At 38.5% G+C, this 16,413-nt stretch overlaps 1 protein-coding gene across 8 annotated transcripts in view; it reads left to right on the plus strand.

The window, feature by feature from the left end:
• diaph2 (diaphanous-related formin 2) overlaps positions 1-16,413 on the plus strand; it is a 471,153-nt gene that overhangs the window by 295,283 nt on the left and 159,457 nt on the right. The window lies entirely within an intron of this gene.

Below are 16,413 nucleotides of genomic sequence, written 5' to 3' on the forward strand. Positions count from 1 at the left end.
TTTATGAGCTAATTTGTAGTTGTAGGCCTCCAGAAGTGATGAAACTCCATACAAGGCAGCTTATTTTCCTTTGGCTAAGGAGGAATTCTGTTCATTTAAACGAGATCACATGGGTTTTGTCTACCAATCTCAGTCCTTATTTTATGCTGGAACATAATTTGTAGATCAAATATGGCAGTAATACTGTATGTGTGGTTGCAAACTGACCTCTGTTACAATTTCCACAGTGTTTTCTTATCTCTTTTCGCCAAATATGCCAAATTAGCTACTGTACTGTAGGATCTGTTTGAATACTTGCGCCAATAAACACAATCTGTGACCTGATTTCCAATTAAGCTCTGTTTGCAGGTGTAGCATGAATATGCTCGCAGTCAAAAATGGCCAAATATGACACATTCGCCATTCACTGCTAGCATGTGAAGGTTAAATATGATATATTTACAATTCCCATTATGTCGGTGGCTCTGACTGTAACTCATTCTTCAGCGTGACACTGATAGTGCCGTCACTTCGCCACACTGAACGCACCAAAGGATAGATGATGGCACAACATACCTTTGCAACATTTAGATTGAGGACTCGACTCGCGCTAAATAATTCATCGTGCATTCAGCCCACCGCTGCCAAAACAGCCTTTTATCCACGTTTTGCATCTTCTGGTCTGAATGTTACCTTCTCTGTCTTCTCACCCCACTTCTGGAACACTAGGATTGGACATAATTCATGTCATCAGCACAGGATGAAAAAAAACAACATTTTGAAAGGAGGCGACACACTACCTGCTCGATGTCGCTTCATCAAGACGGCTGCGTCGACTTAACTAATCAACAAGCAACTTCCTGCGTGTGTTAAGGGAATGCACCATTTTCATTTAAAGTACATCAATAATCAGAGATGGCAGAATTCGTACAGCTCTATTTGGGCAAATGCAACAGAGGACATTTGACTCCATTGATGGATGCTGTAAACCAGTTTTTACAGTGATGTACCCCTTCAGGCATTTGACCTGAAGCCATGTACCCCCTACTCCTGCACACTTAAAAAACATAAACCTTTTTATCTTAATTAACTTGAAGTATTGAACATAATCATTTGGTCAATCCATTTTACAATAATTCCTGGTAAAAATGTTATATTTTGCGTTACATTTGGATAAAGTTACACATGAACAATGTTAAATAGTTAAGTAATCATCATACACATCTTTTATTCCGGTCTGAGTTTGGCATTCTTCGTTTGAATGGCTTGAATTTGAGCATCACTTTTTTTGTCCACTGACGATGGCTATGATTTAAGTATGCATATTCATTTAATACCAAATTGAAGGGGGGAGTTTAATGATCATGATAAAGCAGTATCTGAAGTACAAAAATACATACAACCAACGACAAAGCCTCATTTTAGGGGGGAATCCCCACTCACAGTGAGAGGTTTTCACTGCTGCCCCGTGCGGGGATTGGAACACCAATATAAACGAAATCCATCAAGATGAAACACTCTTAATGTAGAAAATAATCATCAAACTTATTTATTTGTTCATATGATGCACACAGAGCAATTACCAACTTCGTGCTGCCTTTCCTTTCTGCTCCGTTCTCCTTGCGCCATGAGGCGTTCAGGCGCACTGGTAATTGCAAGTGGTAGGTGCTAATTGTTTTTTTATTTCTAGTCGCGTATCCCTTATTGCAATTGGAGTACCCCTGGGGGTACGTGTACCCCTCTTTGGGAAAATGGGCTGTAAATCAAACAGAGATTGATGGAGGGACCATCATTGTTTCTTTCTTTCAAATTGTTATCAGTTGTCTTTTACCGAGATAATTTATCCACCTCACAGGTGTGACATATCAAAATGCTGATTAGACAGCATGATTATTGCACAGGTGTGCTTTAGGTTGGCCACAGCAAAAGGCCACTCCAAAATGTGCAGTTTTATCACACAGCGCGATGTGTTGAGTGTTGAAAGAGCTCACAATAGGCATGCTGCATGCAGGAACGTCCACCAGGGGTGCAGCCTGTGAAGTGACTGTTCGTTTCTTCACCATAAGCAGCCTCAATTGGCGTTTCGGAGACTTTGGCAGTACCTCTAACTGGCTCCACAACTGCAAACCATGTGGCACCACAACCAGCCCAGCAGCTCCACATCCAGCATGGATAGATGGCGTGTGTGGCGTCGTGTGGGTGAGCGGTTTTCTGATGTCAATGTTTTGGATGGAGTGGAAGTGGGAGTGGTGGTGCTGGGGTTATGGTACGGGCAGGTGTGTGTTATGGACATACAGTAGGTGCACTTTATTGATGGCATTTTGAATGCACAGAGATACTGTGGCGAGATCCTGAGGCCCAGTGTTGTGCCATTCATCCACGACAACCACCTCAAGTTGCAACATGTTACTGCAGGGCGTCCTGTTGCGAGGATCTGTACACAATTCCTGGAAGCTGTAAACATCCCAGTTGTTGTATGGCCGGCATACTCACCGGACATGTCCCCCATCCAGCATGCTTGAGATGCTCTGGATCAGTGGATATGATATATGAGGAAAATGGCAGCCACACCAGATACTCACTGTTTTTTTCTGACCCGCTTCATACAGTAAAACTGCACATTTAGCAGTGGCCTTTTATTGTGGCCAGCCTAAGGCACATGGGTGCAATAATCATGCTTTCTACTCAGCATCTTGATTCCATACCTGTGAGGGGGATGGATTATCACGACTTAGACAGCTTTTAAACAGATAGGTCTGTACATTGAACAAGTTTGAAATGTTCGGTTCATGAAAAATGGGAGCAAAAACAAAGAAAGTTGTGTTTATGTTTTTGTTGAGTATATTTCCACCATGGGGCAACACATTTTTAGAATATGCCGAGGGCTGATAAAAAACAACCCGCAGGCCACCCGAGACGCACTTTGGTTGAGGACTAATTGGGAAAGCCATCTACTTGGTTTGCTTCCGTAGTGATTTCCTCATTTCTGGCAGTCAGGAATGCAGCTCACAGTTCCTTTTGGAGTGTATTCTTCATTTGTCTTATCAGTAGCACACAGACAAATGTTACACATTTAAAGATGAAGTACAGTAACAACTTTTAAGTAACTTTCAGTAACAACATGCTACTTCCGCACCATGTTTTTTTTTTGTTATGAGGTTAATTAAAATCATTTCATTCAAGTCCTATACCTGTACTCCCCACTTCCCATTTCCATCATTACAAGGAAACTTATCGCCGGACGTGATTGATTGAGCTGAGGTCGAACCCTTGACTTTGTCAAACAGAAAATTAATTAAGTGGAGAAGAGAATTGTGTCAATATTCCCAAAAACATTTTTTTTCTGTTGAAGCATGAATGGGTGGAACATATCAGCGGGTGTATTGTTGATATGATCAAAACGGAGTCATTCTTTAGACAGTACCTCATGGCACTTGACCTGCGAGCTTCCATTCAGAACTCAGACTTAGTTACTGTATCATCATCAATTACTGGGTATTTCGGTGTAATGTCCAATCCTCTCCTCAGGAATCCTCCAGTCAAGGCAATAATTGCATATCGGAAGTAAACACAACATCCATGTGGGCAGCGCAGTGTCCTTACATTGGCCCTACAGCCTTAAAATGTCTTAAAGAGGATTAGACGTCTTTGCATGGAGATGCATTACAAAAATAGATGCTTCGAGACACATCGTGGTTGTGAAATTGTGAGGATTCTCCTTCTTGGCAGAATTGAATCTCTGTCTCTCCTACTTAGAAAAACATAGCTTGCATTCCTACATGAGTGGCAGTGTTGGCATACTGATGTAATATATGCTGTATGTGTGTAATGCATATGTTATATACTCACTGTATATGTATAGAACCCTTTAAATGATAATAATGATAAAGTCTTAACTGGTTCAAAAAAAACTAAAATGAAATAAACAAAATAGAATAAAATTACACTCTAAAACTCATCATTTTATCATTTTAGATCGTTTTCATACATACCAATGAAAAGCACCGATCATCAAATGTGGGCTGTTTTCTTTTATATTTTTAAATGTTTTTGTCTGATAATTGTGTAATAGAAAGAGAAAAGAAATACACTGCATTGATCTTCAATTTTTGTTGTTTTTGTTTGTTTTTTTTGTGATTTTATCCAGAAAAATAGTTCTTATTTCTATTTTTTTTTTAATATAAATAAATGCAATTTGGGTTTTTTCAGTCTATTTGAATGCCTTGAATTTTCCCGAGGGGGGAAAAAATGCATTGAGCTTCATTTTATAGTTTTGCTTTTTTTTGTTTGCATTTGACTAACAAATATGATTATTGTTTCTATTAAAATAAAAACAAAAATATCTTGTATATTTAAATATATATATATATATATTTTTTTTTCGTTTAAGAACTTGACTCCCCTCCAACATGTTCTCATTTGAAATGATCTTTTCCCACGTCGCCATCATCCAAGTCTCAAGAAGTGAGAACCTCACTCGGCCTCGTTCAACAAAGCCACTGGTGGCACCTGAGCGTGAACAGGAGATGACGTGGGAGGCAGACGAGAGCGTGGAGCCGTACAAAGAGACAAAAGGATAAACACGAGTCATTGTGTTCCTCCTTTTCAGCAGGAATCACAGATGCTCGTGTCTGCCGCGGCGAAATTGATATTGTTGCCGTGACAAAGCAGTGGCATTGTTCTTTCTGATGACTCGGGATCGTGCCATGTAAAAAAGAAATAAAAAATACAGGACAGACATGTGAAGGCGGCACCTCTTGGCGTGTGTTTTAATCTTTAAAAATGCATTTTCTCAGGCACCAGTTGTTGCAGAAATGATGACAGCTTTGTACGCAAATTTTTAAATTAAATCTGGGTTTAAATAACACAAGGTATACACATTTTCGGAGACAAAAAGGGAATAATATAACAGCACAATAGCGGAAAAGGGAGCAAAATGTGATTGTCAGTATTTCCTGGGTCATCGTCATTATTGTCACTGTGTTTATTGCATTGGAATCCCTTTTACTCATGCTCTAGTTCCTCTTTTAATTTGCATTTATTGATCCTTCACAAACGGAAAGTGTTAAAATAATGATGTCAATCTGCAAATGCCTTTTCAAATAAATAATCTGTGATAACGGTAACGGATATAATAAATATAATTGAACTATAGCATAAAGCGAGAGCTTCAGGTTATTTTGGAATTTTTAATGAGCATATTAATCATGCTTTCACTGAAATGTTAATAATTACTTACAATATGCAGCACTTTGCCTTATGGCACATCTGTAATCCAGCGGACAGCAGCATTCACTTCATTCAAACACTAGTTCCCATGTCCTTAATTGTTGGCGTACTGATAATGTTACAATAATAAAAGGAATCTGCCCCTCCCTCCAGTCAAAACATGCAGCTTTAACCGCGCATATTAATCTGCAAAAAGCCTTTTGAATAAGAGATTCATATAAAGGTGGGAAATAGAGTAAATATGGTTTAACTATAAAATAAAGTGACAGTCCTGAAGTTTTTTTGGAAACATGAAATATGAATTATTACACATGCAACACTTTGCTTTATGGCTGTAATGCAGTGCACTACAGCTAATCTCCATACAAGCGATACTTCTCTTGCAGTTTTTCACCAAGTGAAAAAATATTCACATGGGTTTTGAACAGAGCGGGCCGTGGTGTAAATAAATAAAAAAAAACGTAGGCCAAAGCCAAGGAGCCAAAATCATAACCACTCAAAAAAGTGTTATTGCACCTCAGAGCTTTACAATGGAGGTCATGTCTCTGAGACGTTATTGGTTTTGGCAGCCATCAGAGCTCCAAGGCAGCACCATATCTCTGGAGGACTTACGAATGGAGTCAATTACAATATATTTGGATGTATGGGAAAGTTTAGACATTGACCTGGGGGGTGATGATGACTATTCCCTGAGAAGTCTGTGCCCTCTGCAGCGGAACACAAGCTTCAAGTTTATGGTCTTCTCACAGTCCGCCGCTACAGTGCTTGTCGTGCACTTTGACAAGAAGTTGGATGTTCCAACTTATAAGGAAGGACATTTGGGGAGGCTGAAAAAGCTTTTTTTTTTAATGTCGTGGTGCAAGAAGTGTTTAGAAATCAATAAAGTAAAAAATCTGCATATTAGTTGCAAAGTTGGAAATATACAGCTGCAAATAGTGATGAATCACGATTAATTAATTTGAAAAGTGTGATTAATTTGATTGAAAATTGTAATCATGTGACAGCCTAATATGTATATAAGATGCTTGCAAAGCCAAATGAGCAAGGTGAGCCCATCAACACGAACAAGTCAGTATGCCGATTTTAGTGGTAGCAGCGTAAAAGGCAACAAAACGAAATTGCCCACCTCAAACATATCCACCCGACCCAGTTTTCCTATCTGGGAAAAAAACTACATAACTTCGTTTTGACAGTCAACACTCACTGACACGTTTGGTCGGCAAATTAATTACAGGAATGAAAAAGCACAAAATGGTATGCGTTCACAGAAAGTGATTGCAAAAAACGGTTGCTCTTTAATACAGTTGAAAAGCCAGCATTTCAAGAAATGCTGCAAAACACTTGACAGTAGGAACTGCCTGTGAGAAAATACATGTCACAAACAGCAATTCCACAACTTTACAACAGTGAAAGATGATATATTAAAGGTACTATTTCATTATTATTATTATTATTATTATTATTATTATTATTATTATTATTATTATTATTATTATTGTATACAGTACATACTATCAAAACAGTGGTTTATTTGTTTTAGACAAAATCAATCACCTGAGAGTACAAGCCACTTATCTAAAGCTATATGTAAGCAAAGGTAGCATAAATGGTAGTACTTGCAAAGAAAAAAAGTTTTGAGGCCGTACTTGGTATAAAACATTTTAGAACCCCTGGTTGGAATTGATTGACAAAGCGCACTTGGAAGCAATCGAGGTGAAATGGATGCTGAAACCAGCAGAGGCGCTGTTGATTTAGCCACGTTCGTTGACAAAGACATGTGCTGTAGCAGCATTACTCTGCTAAATATAACACTGGCATGGAAGCAGGTGTTCAGAACAGTCAGAGACAAATTGTAGCATACCATTTGATAAACAGAACCAATTGAGCCATTGACATTTACTCAAATCCATGCAGTTTGGATTTCACCAGAAGAACCAAGCATGTCGCAGCTAACATATAGTTTCCTTATTGGTGTGTTATCTCTCAACAGCCAACTTGAGTGCGCTTGAATTCTTAACATTCCTGCCAAAGCTCTCTTTTGACTGCGCTCTAATGTTTGACTTTTCTTACAAAGCCTTCTCATGACCTAATGACTGATACAGATGTACACACAGCAGCCTTTGCTTGTGGAAATGAGAGTGGACATACATTCATAGCAAAAAAAAAAAAAGCTCTCAGCTTCTGACATCAGTATACAACAGCATGTCACTTGTAGGTGAAGTTAGAGTGGAGCCAGGCTATTGCTGACAACTGTACTGAACGTATACAGCTTTGACTAAGAGCATACGCAATTTAACAAGGGTTACCAGAAAGGACATGAAAGACATGCACATCAAGTAGTTCTAGAGACTTCTGCAGGGAAAAGAAACAGACGAAAGCTTCAAAAGTTCAAGCATGAACGTTAGCGTGTAGCCGAGGCTGTTTTACCTGGCGCAACATGTGGTACTATTACCTTACATCACTTTGATGATTGTTTAATAAAGTTAGGGACGATGCTGCCAATCAAAGTAGTGTAGGTGATTAGTAGGGGCTTGATTAAAATGTGGTGAGATTCCTCATTCGATCACAAATAAATACATGAATTAATCACACTATAAATGAAAATGAACTCCATGTATTGCCATGTGCATGTGTGTCTGTTTTCCTCGTCTCTTGCCTCCAAACAGGCAGGGAGAGAGTTTACGCGCTGCATTAGTTCAGCACCCAGACCTAACTTGACCACCTCAAACATATCCACCCGACCCAAAGCCAGCATTCTAAGAAATGCAGCGAAAATGACATACATTGATATATGTCACAAAGAGCAGTTCCACAACTTAACAGCGTGAAAGATGACATATTGAAGGAAATATTGCATTATTATAATATATTATTATTTATCATTATGGATGATCATAACATTAATGGTTTATTTGGTCTCAAAAAATGTTGACAATAATATTGCTAGTTAAGCGTCAATTTGTGGCACAATAAACATTTCAAAATGCACCTGAATTGTTGTCTGACTTGGTTAAATAAAAAAGTTTGTTTGTACTTTTCTTAAAATGAATGTTAAAATCTTTCATGTGGACCCAATCTCGTGTATCTTCTCGTCTTTCGAGTTGGGTGTTTTGTGACACCCCTCGTGATTAGTAATGAACATATTACATCATGTCTTTTAAGATCAGACAGATTTTTACAACTTATTATCGTAGAACATCGAGTTATATGTTGTTAGAAATACAAGGTACACAGGAACCTCAAAGGTCTGATAAACCACTGCTTTGTTTGAATATATTAAAAAAAATCCATTGGCAATAATAATCTGTTCTATAGTTAACCTGTTGCCAGTTAACCTCTGTTATTATTTAAAGGTTACAAAACAACTGTGTTCATTGGAAATGCACCCTACACGCACCCTCACTTTGTTAACATACTTAACTGTCACACAATTGTAAAAATAAGTTAACCACCTACTGTAAAATAGAACTGAAAAGTGGTGTATTAGTCATTTTCTTCCTTTTTTCCCTTCCACCTTTTTTTCCCTTCAAGCTTTTTTCAGAATAAATTAGGGGTGTCAGACCCCCAATTCACAAGACGAGACAATGCACGAGATTGGGTCCACGAGAACGAGACGGGGTGAGATTTTAACATTACTTTAAGAAAAGTACAATGAAAAATATTACTGGACAAGCAAAGTGTTTTATTTAACTGAGTCAAAAAACAATTCAGGTGCATTTTTAAATGGTTATTGTCCCACAAATTGGTGCTAAACGATAATAATGTCTTTTTTTTTTTTGGGCAGCAATAATAATATTAATAATAATGCATAATAGTATATCATAATAATATATTATTAGTTTTTTTAAAATGTCATCTTTCACTCTGTAAATGATATATGACATGTATTTTCTCATAGGCAATTTGTCAAACGTTGGCAGGATTTCTGGAAATACTGGCTTTTCAACTGTATTAAAGAGCAGCATTTCTTTTGCAATGGAGGAATCTACACTTTGTGTGAACGCACACAATTTTTGCGCTGCTCCATTTATATTTACTTTGCTGACCAAACGTCATGGTGAGTGATGACTGCATCTTTATGTGTAGCATTTTTCCCAGATGGGAAAACTTGGTTTGGTAGATATGTTTGAGGTGGGCAGGTTTGTTGTGTTGCCTTTTATGTCGCCACCACTTTTGAACAAAATGAGCATACTGGCTCGTTTGTATCGATGGGCTCACCTTGCTCAATGTTAATATTCCCGCTTTGCAAGCATCTTTTTACCTCGCAATTTCTACTCTTGTAAGGTCCGGAGTATGAACTACTTTTTTCTTAAACTTTGAACCCTGAGGCTTATACAGCGGTGCGACTAATTTATGGCTAAATTCTAATCTCGAGACATCACCTTCACTTCAGGACTACTACTAATTATTTAAATACTGTGCCGTTTGCTGGTCAGTGAGGAAACGATAGCTCTTTCTTTGGCAGGAGACAATCACGAGCTATCAGTGCACTCACACCGAGCTTGTCAACGCATTGGAAATTTCAAGAGGTCATTATTTAATGTATAATAGTATAACAATATAACAGTCTGACTCACAGTGTCATCTTACAAAGAACACAAAACTCATCACACAGCAACTTAACACTCAAAAGGTATATCTGATAAATGTACAAACATGTACCAATATAAGTAAAAACAACTCTTGTACAATTGACGGTCCATTACCTTGCATTGCCCCTGACAAGGCTCCCTTGCTGCACTGTGTGTGTGTGTGTGTGTGTTGGGAGGAGGGGGGGGGGGGGGGGGGGGGTGCTCGCAACCCCCGCCTCCCTCCGAGGTCTCATTCTGTTGTTCTATAGAACCCATTGTCCTATGAAGCGTCTAGGTGCTGAACCAATGCACTGAGTGATCTCTCTTCCTGCCTGTTTTGAGGTGAGAGGTGAGAAAAACAGACACTCGTGCACATGGCAATACATGGAATTCAAAATATGGAAATTGTGTTATGTTTTAACCTCGCGGGATCTTGACATGAGACATGAGACAGCCCTAAAGTCCAAACAAAAAGCAAAAATTCAGAGTTAACCATTTCATGTTAGCAGAACTGAGTTCTTGCACAATCTGCTAACATGTCACTCTTTTTGAATGTTGATTGTCTAGAGAGGGAGTTTTTTTTTTTTTTTTCCCTCTGACCAAAAAGGAGTAGGAAGAAGAAAAGTTTATTTAGTGAGCATCAAGTATTTTTTTTTTTTTTTTTTTTTTTTTTTGTGGTCTGGACCACAGTATCAAGCCACAGATGTAAACACAGCCCATGTTTGCTGCTCTATGCTTCAGATGTCCACCTGTTTTTGTGAGTTTTAAATCCAGACATAGTACAATGTTCTAACGTGCTTCTTCTCAAATACACTGCAAGGAAGCACTGTCTTAAGGAGTTCACAGCATTATTTCAGTCATGCTTTGTTGAATGCTCCCCAGTGCAATCGCAATGCAACCAAAGGCTGCACAAAGGAAATTGAGATTTATTTTGAACTCCATCACAGTGTTTCAAGTTAAAATAACCCACACCGAGTAGAAAAAGACAAATGCAGCCAAGAGACAAAGGCGTTTCATCAAGTCATTCATCGCCTTATGAGCAAATGTCTGTGGCTGCTTGAGAAAGATGATAAGGAGTGAAGAGTCAGACATGAGCAATGCGTGCATGACATTTGTAATATACTCATTTTGTAACAGTTAGATGGGTCCCTGAGGTCATACAATTTAATATTCAAGCGCATTTTCATGAAAAACAGGCCAGGCAATGTTACTTAGATAGTGTGGATACGGAAACATATGTTATCTTAAAGTACTAAAGACATGAAGCAGATAGATAGATAGATAGATGGATAGATGGATAGATGGATAGATAGATGGATAGATGGATAGATAGATAGATAGATAGATAGATAGATAGATAGATAGATAGATAGATAGATAGATAGATAGATAATCTCCAAGAGAAATTCACATTTATAGCACTCCTCATACATCAAAGTAAACCAACTGAACCCCAAATGAGCAAGCACTTTGATGACATGTGGAACTGTGAACTGTACTGTCTGATGTACTCAGGTGCAACTTGTATGCATGTTCAAAATGAATTCAGGCATTACCATTACCATCTGCTGGGCTGAAAACGTACTGTAGGTTGTATGCTGCCTTTAAGTTAAAAGTGAGGTGGTGGTTGTTTTCTTGACGACACCTAGTGGCTGCAATAATTAATTCAGTTGCGTTTGTGATACACTTAGGCATAGAAATGTAATGATACAGAGCATACCAGGGGCCTTTTGTTACGGAATAGTTTTTTTTTAATACGCTTCTGCCTTGAAGACTATGTTTACACAAGTAATATGCAACTATAATTATATGATACAATTATATGTAGCAGTGTTGTTTAAATAGGACACTAACTATGTCTAGCTTGGAGACTGTAGCTGCTGTGTCATCCACTGACTAACTAAATACACATGTATAATTTTAAGCATTTTGTGATCATTTAAAGAAATGAGTTGTTTAAAAAAATAAGTTTTGGTGTTAAATACATTGTGGTTATGAAACAGCTAAGTTTTTATTGCATCTTTATACTTGAAAAAATGACTTATTTCAGCTTCCGTAACTTATTGGTGTAAACATTGCTCCCTCCCGCTGGGTTTGTCTTCTTTGCTTGTGAATGCAGTGTTGACTGGACTAAGATGTTATGGTACTTGTAAATATTTCAGCATGATCTAAATAAACCTTGATTGATTGATTGAATGTTTTTACAAGTGGCGGCAAAAAGCTTGCTCTGATGATAGCTAGATTATAAATAATGGGAAATGCAATTTATAATCCAGTGCAACTGACTCAGCCCGGAGCGACTTATGGTCTGGAAAATACTGTACATATTTCATATTACTGTACTGTATACATTTCCGCTTGCTTGTTGTTGTCATTTTAACAGTGGTCCGTGCCTTTTGTTTGTGTAGCGTTTACATTTGAGCTCAAGTGGTCCGAACCGCAGTTGCAAGTATGAAATTGATCATCCGAATGAAGCGCACTCGCAGAGGAAACCCACCAGAGTTCATTTTAACCGAACAAAACAGGACAAGTGTGTGCACACAGTAAGATGTGCCTTCGTTTCTCCTTTGAGAAACCTGAGGACATTTTCACAGATGTTCTCAGTGCATCCATAAGACACGAGCAGGTCTCGCTGACAGCAGTCATTATAATAATTTTAAGCATCTCAGAAACCTTTCCTCCTCCTCTCTGCCTGAAAAGTACAAAGTACACAGCCCCTTTATTCCCCCCGTTCCTCCTCTGATCCTCTTGAAGTGTGTATTCAGAAGATAACAGTACTGCCATGTTTTGTCCCCTGAAAATAGCTATGTTATTTTTGGTGTTAATTTTACTAATGATATCCCAAAAGAATCGACTCTGCATTCTGTGTGCGTGCCAGATTATTACGGCAAAGGAGGGTGGAAATCTTATTGTGCATGATTCTTAAAAGTCTGAACTGACCTTAAAATGGCATAAAAAACAAAGAAAAGATGCTGTCTGTCTTTACGGAAGATCTAAACTCGGAATATCAGTCACACTATTTGACAAACGTGAGTCCATCCCTCATATTTCAGCAAACATTTGTATTACATTATACCTTCTCAGTGGTCTGGGGCTGAAAGAAATTCTTCACAGTGGATATTGTCACAGTTCACAGTCCATATTGTGTCCAAATTGTCAATATTTACAGTGAGCATCGTTGTTATCTAGCACTGCTTTAATCCTCTTGGCCATGGAATTCACCAGAGCTGCACAGGTTGTTGGAATCATCTTCCACTCCTCCATGATGACATCACTGGTGGAGCTGGTGGGTGTGAAGACACCTTGTGCTTCTCCGCCTTCCTTCTTTCTGCTTGTGGATGCCCCACAAGCGCTCAACTGGGTTCAGGTCTGCAGGAGACGTACTTGGCCACTCCATCACCTTCAGCTTCTTCACAATGTCACAATACATGACATTGTGTGCCAGCAGCACTCATGCAGCCCCAGAGTCAACTTTAGTGGAGAGTAAATCTGAACTGCTGCACACTGACTACTATAGTGTATACCCTTGATTATGTTTTATAGTATTGTATAATGAGAAGATATACTACATTAAAACGCTTGCCAAAATGTGAGCTACTACGCTACTACGCTACTGTGTGAGCATTGACTGCATCTTTGCAGCCAGCTAGCCAGCTGTAAAGCGTAATACAATATACTTATTGTGTTGCTACACCGCTAAACTCATGGCGATGTTGTCATGTCTGTGTGTTAAGTATGTATTCAAACAGCCGGTCTACCTTTCACATGATGTGTCAAAGGTTAGGCTCCCGCTGTGTGTCCACAATGCTGCCATTCAATTTTATTGTTGGGAAATGAGAAGAAGAGCAAAACCCGAGCTGCAGAATTGATGTACAGCAGGACCGTGTTGACCCTTCTTTGACTGAGGCCACTGTGCTTGTCAGCCCGTCTTATTTCTCCTCTCTCCCGTTAGCACTTCAATTACAGTCGAGTGGGTGGGCTAACCTTGCAGATGTGGGGGGGGGGCTTGGTTGAGTAACATGACTTATGGCGGAATCCGCCCATTCCAGTTGATAGGTTGCTGTTTGCAAAGCTCTCTAGAACTGAACAGAGCAGTCACTTGGCAAGCATATTAAAACTGAGATTTTCTGGAAATGTATGTGGGGGGTTTTGTGTCAAAATTGAATAAAAACATTAAGTAATAATAACTGTCATAATTCATTCATTAATTGAATGAATGAATGAGTAATAACAAAATTAAACAAAGGTTATCGTCTAAAGTAAATATATAATCATAAAAATAGAATAATTGTACAAAATAATTGGATATAAATAATAATTAAAGGGCCATTAATTTGTACATTGATTGTGAAATAAATATATTGGTTATGAAATAAATAGTTTTATAGAATTTAAGGAAGTGTCCTGTAGTCGCCGGGTGTGCGGCCTACAAAGCAAATAACCACTGGGGTCTCTCATTAGCAGTGGGTCAAAACACATTGGAATTAACAGCTGTGGCTCTAGGCCACTTCCTGATGTATTTTTCATCATTAACTCTACAAAATGGTGAAAGCTGTTTTCAAGTACAGTCATCGCCCTTTTATCATGCTTAACTGGTTCTAGACCGCGGTACGTGAATTCACGCAAAGTAGGATTCAATATTAATAAATGGAATATTTTCATACTTAGAGCATAGAAAACATGTTTATGACCTTCTAAATAAAGGTTTTACCATTATGAGAGCCCCATAGACATGAAATAAAACCTCTATAGTCACATTTGCACTTGTATGAACCAATATAGTAGACATAATAATAGAAAATAAGCCATCTTAGACATCAGTGAGATAAGATACTCACACGTTAGCATAGACAACGTACTTCCTGGTGGCTATTGTCTCATCAATGTAACGTTACTGACATGTGGAGACCAGTGTAGAATACTACTCTGCTGCCGCTCTGTGTAAAAATGCATATTTTATTTTTACTAATAACAGACCATATTCAACCACGAAACAGTGATCATTTCTTAATTAATTGTTGAAAAACTGCAATAGAGTTAGGGACCACTGTATGAGTGGTCAGAATCTAGCAGCTTCAACTACCTCTGCATGCGCTTTAAAATGTTGCTACTCAGCAGTTGGTGTGAAACTGATGCATTTTACACTTGCCATACTGTTGTTTACAATGAACTCATCAGCGGTAGTGATGCTGGCTTAGCAGGTTGCTCCTTACTGCTATTACAACATTGGTTCTGTTGCTGCTGTGTTGTGCAGTATACTTCTTCATAAATGGCCACGTGGTCAAATAGAGTTATGTTTTCTTTTCCACTCCCCCCATGCACTCCAAATCATTTTTCAAGTTTAAAAATAAGTTGTTATATAATGAGATTTCATATTTTGGAAATAACAGCATCTCTCCAATTGTTACCCGCTTCTAATTAACCCTCCATCCTATTTGCAGTTTAGGTAAATGAATGCCCCAGCTATAACTAGACAAATTACAGTGAGCATATTTATGAAACAATTATTTTCTTTTGTAGGTAAACCTGAGAACATATTGTCAGATAGTGTGGAGTCAAAGTCAAACAGAATGTGTTCCTAAAATATACGTCAACTCATTATATTGAGGTGCAGCAACTAAGTAAATAAAGCTTATTTATAGCCAGAGTTCATAAATTCAAGATGATAATTCAATATAAATTAAGTCAACTACTTTCGACGTACTTTATGCCACATGTACCCAGCAACTGTGTGTTTTCCTTTAATGACACACTCCGTTTTTAACTCCAGAAGTGTGTGTTTGTGTTTGTGTGCGTGTGTCGATGAGCCTAAACCCTTTAACATCAACCTAAACACATCCATGCTCGTGTCCCGTCTGATCCCTTAAGACTCTGCTCGCTGTTTGAAGTGTCTGCTTGAAAAGGCTGATCTGAATGCTGTGAAATCGGCAGCAACTCTGCAAACAGTGATTACTGACTGATTAATGAGCCACAACATACACACACACTGTACACACTGTACACACACTACTTGTGCATCACTTTCTAGACCACACAAACGCTGAACTTTTCACAACACCCTACGTCTGTCACAGGCTTTATTATGAAGAAGCTGGAACCTCAATGTACTAATTAGGGGTTCTCAACTGGTGGATTGCGACTCCAAAGTGGGACGCAGACCTCTTCTGGATGCACATATGCTTTTATGCATGGGTCACAAATTCATATTGAGTTCTTTATTAAAGTACTCTGAATGCAGACATATTGTATAAGTGAAATATTTAAAATTATTGCCGTATTTAATGTAATATTCATACGTTTACTTCTCATTTCCTTATTAATGTGCTTTGAATGCGGACAGATAAGGAGGGTTTGGGCATCAAGTCGGGAACCAGGACTAACATTCCGATTCAAATGTTTTTATTTTGATTACTAGTTTTGATGCTCACTTTGCCAACTAGAAGAAATAGCCACGAACACCAACGAAGAAGATGCAGGCGAGCACCGGCCAAGAAGAAGCGGCTAAAAAGTTTGGATTAACTTAAAAAAAAAGAGCGGTCAGCTCAGTGAACATTTGCAACACAATGATGCCATGCACAGGAGGATGCACAACCAACATGATTAATGTTGACACATTCATGGTGTAGAAATAGCA

The sequence above is a fragment of the Dunckerocampus dactyliophorus genome, chromosome 11 (assembly GCF_027744805.1).
Source record: "Dunckerocampus dactyliophorus isolate RoL2022-P2 chromosome 11, RoL_Ddac_1.1, whole genome shotgun sequence".
NCBI classification, from domain to species: Eukaryota; Metazoa; Chordata; class Actinopteri; order Syngnathiformes; family Syngnathidae; genus Dunckerocampus; species Dunckerocampus dactyliophorus.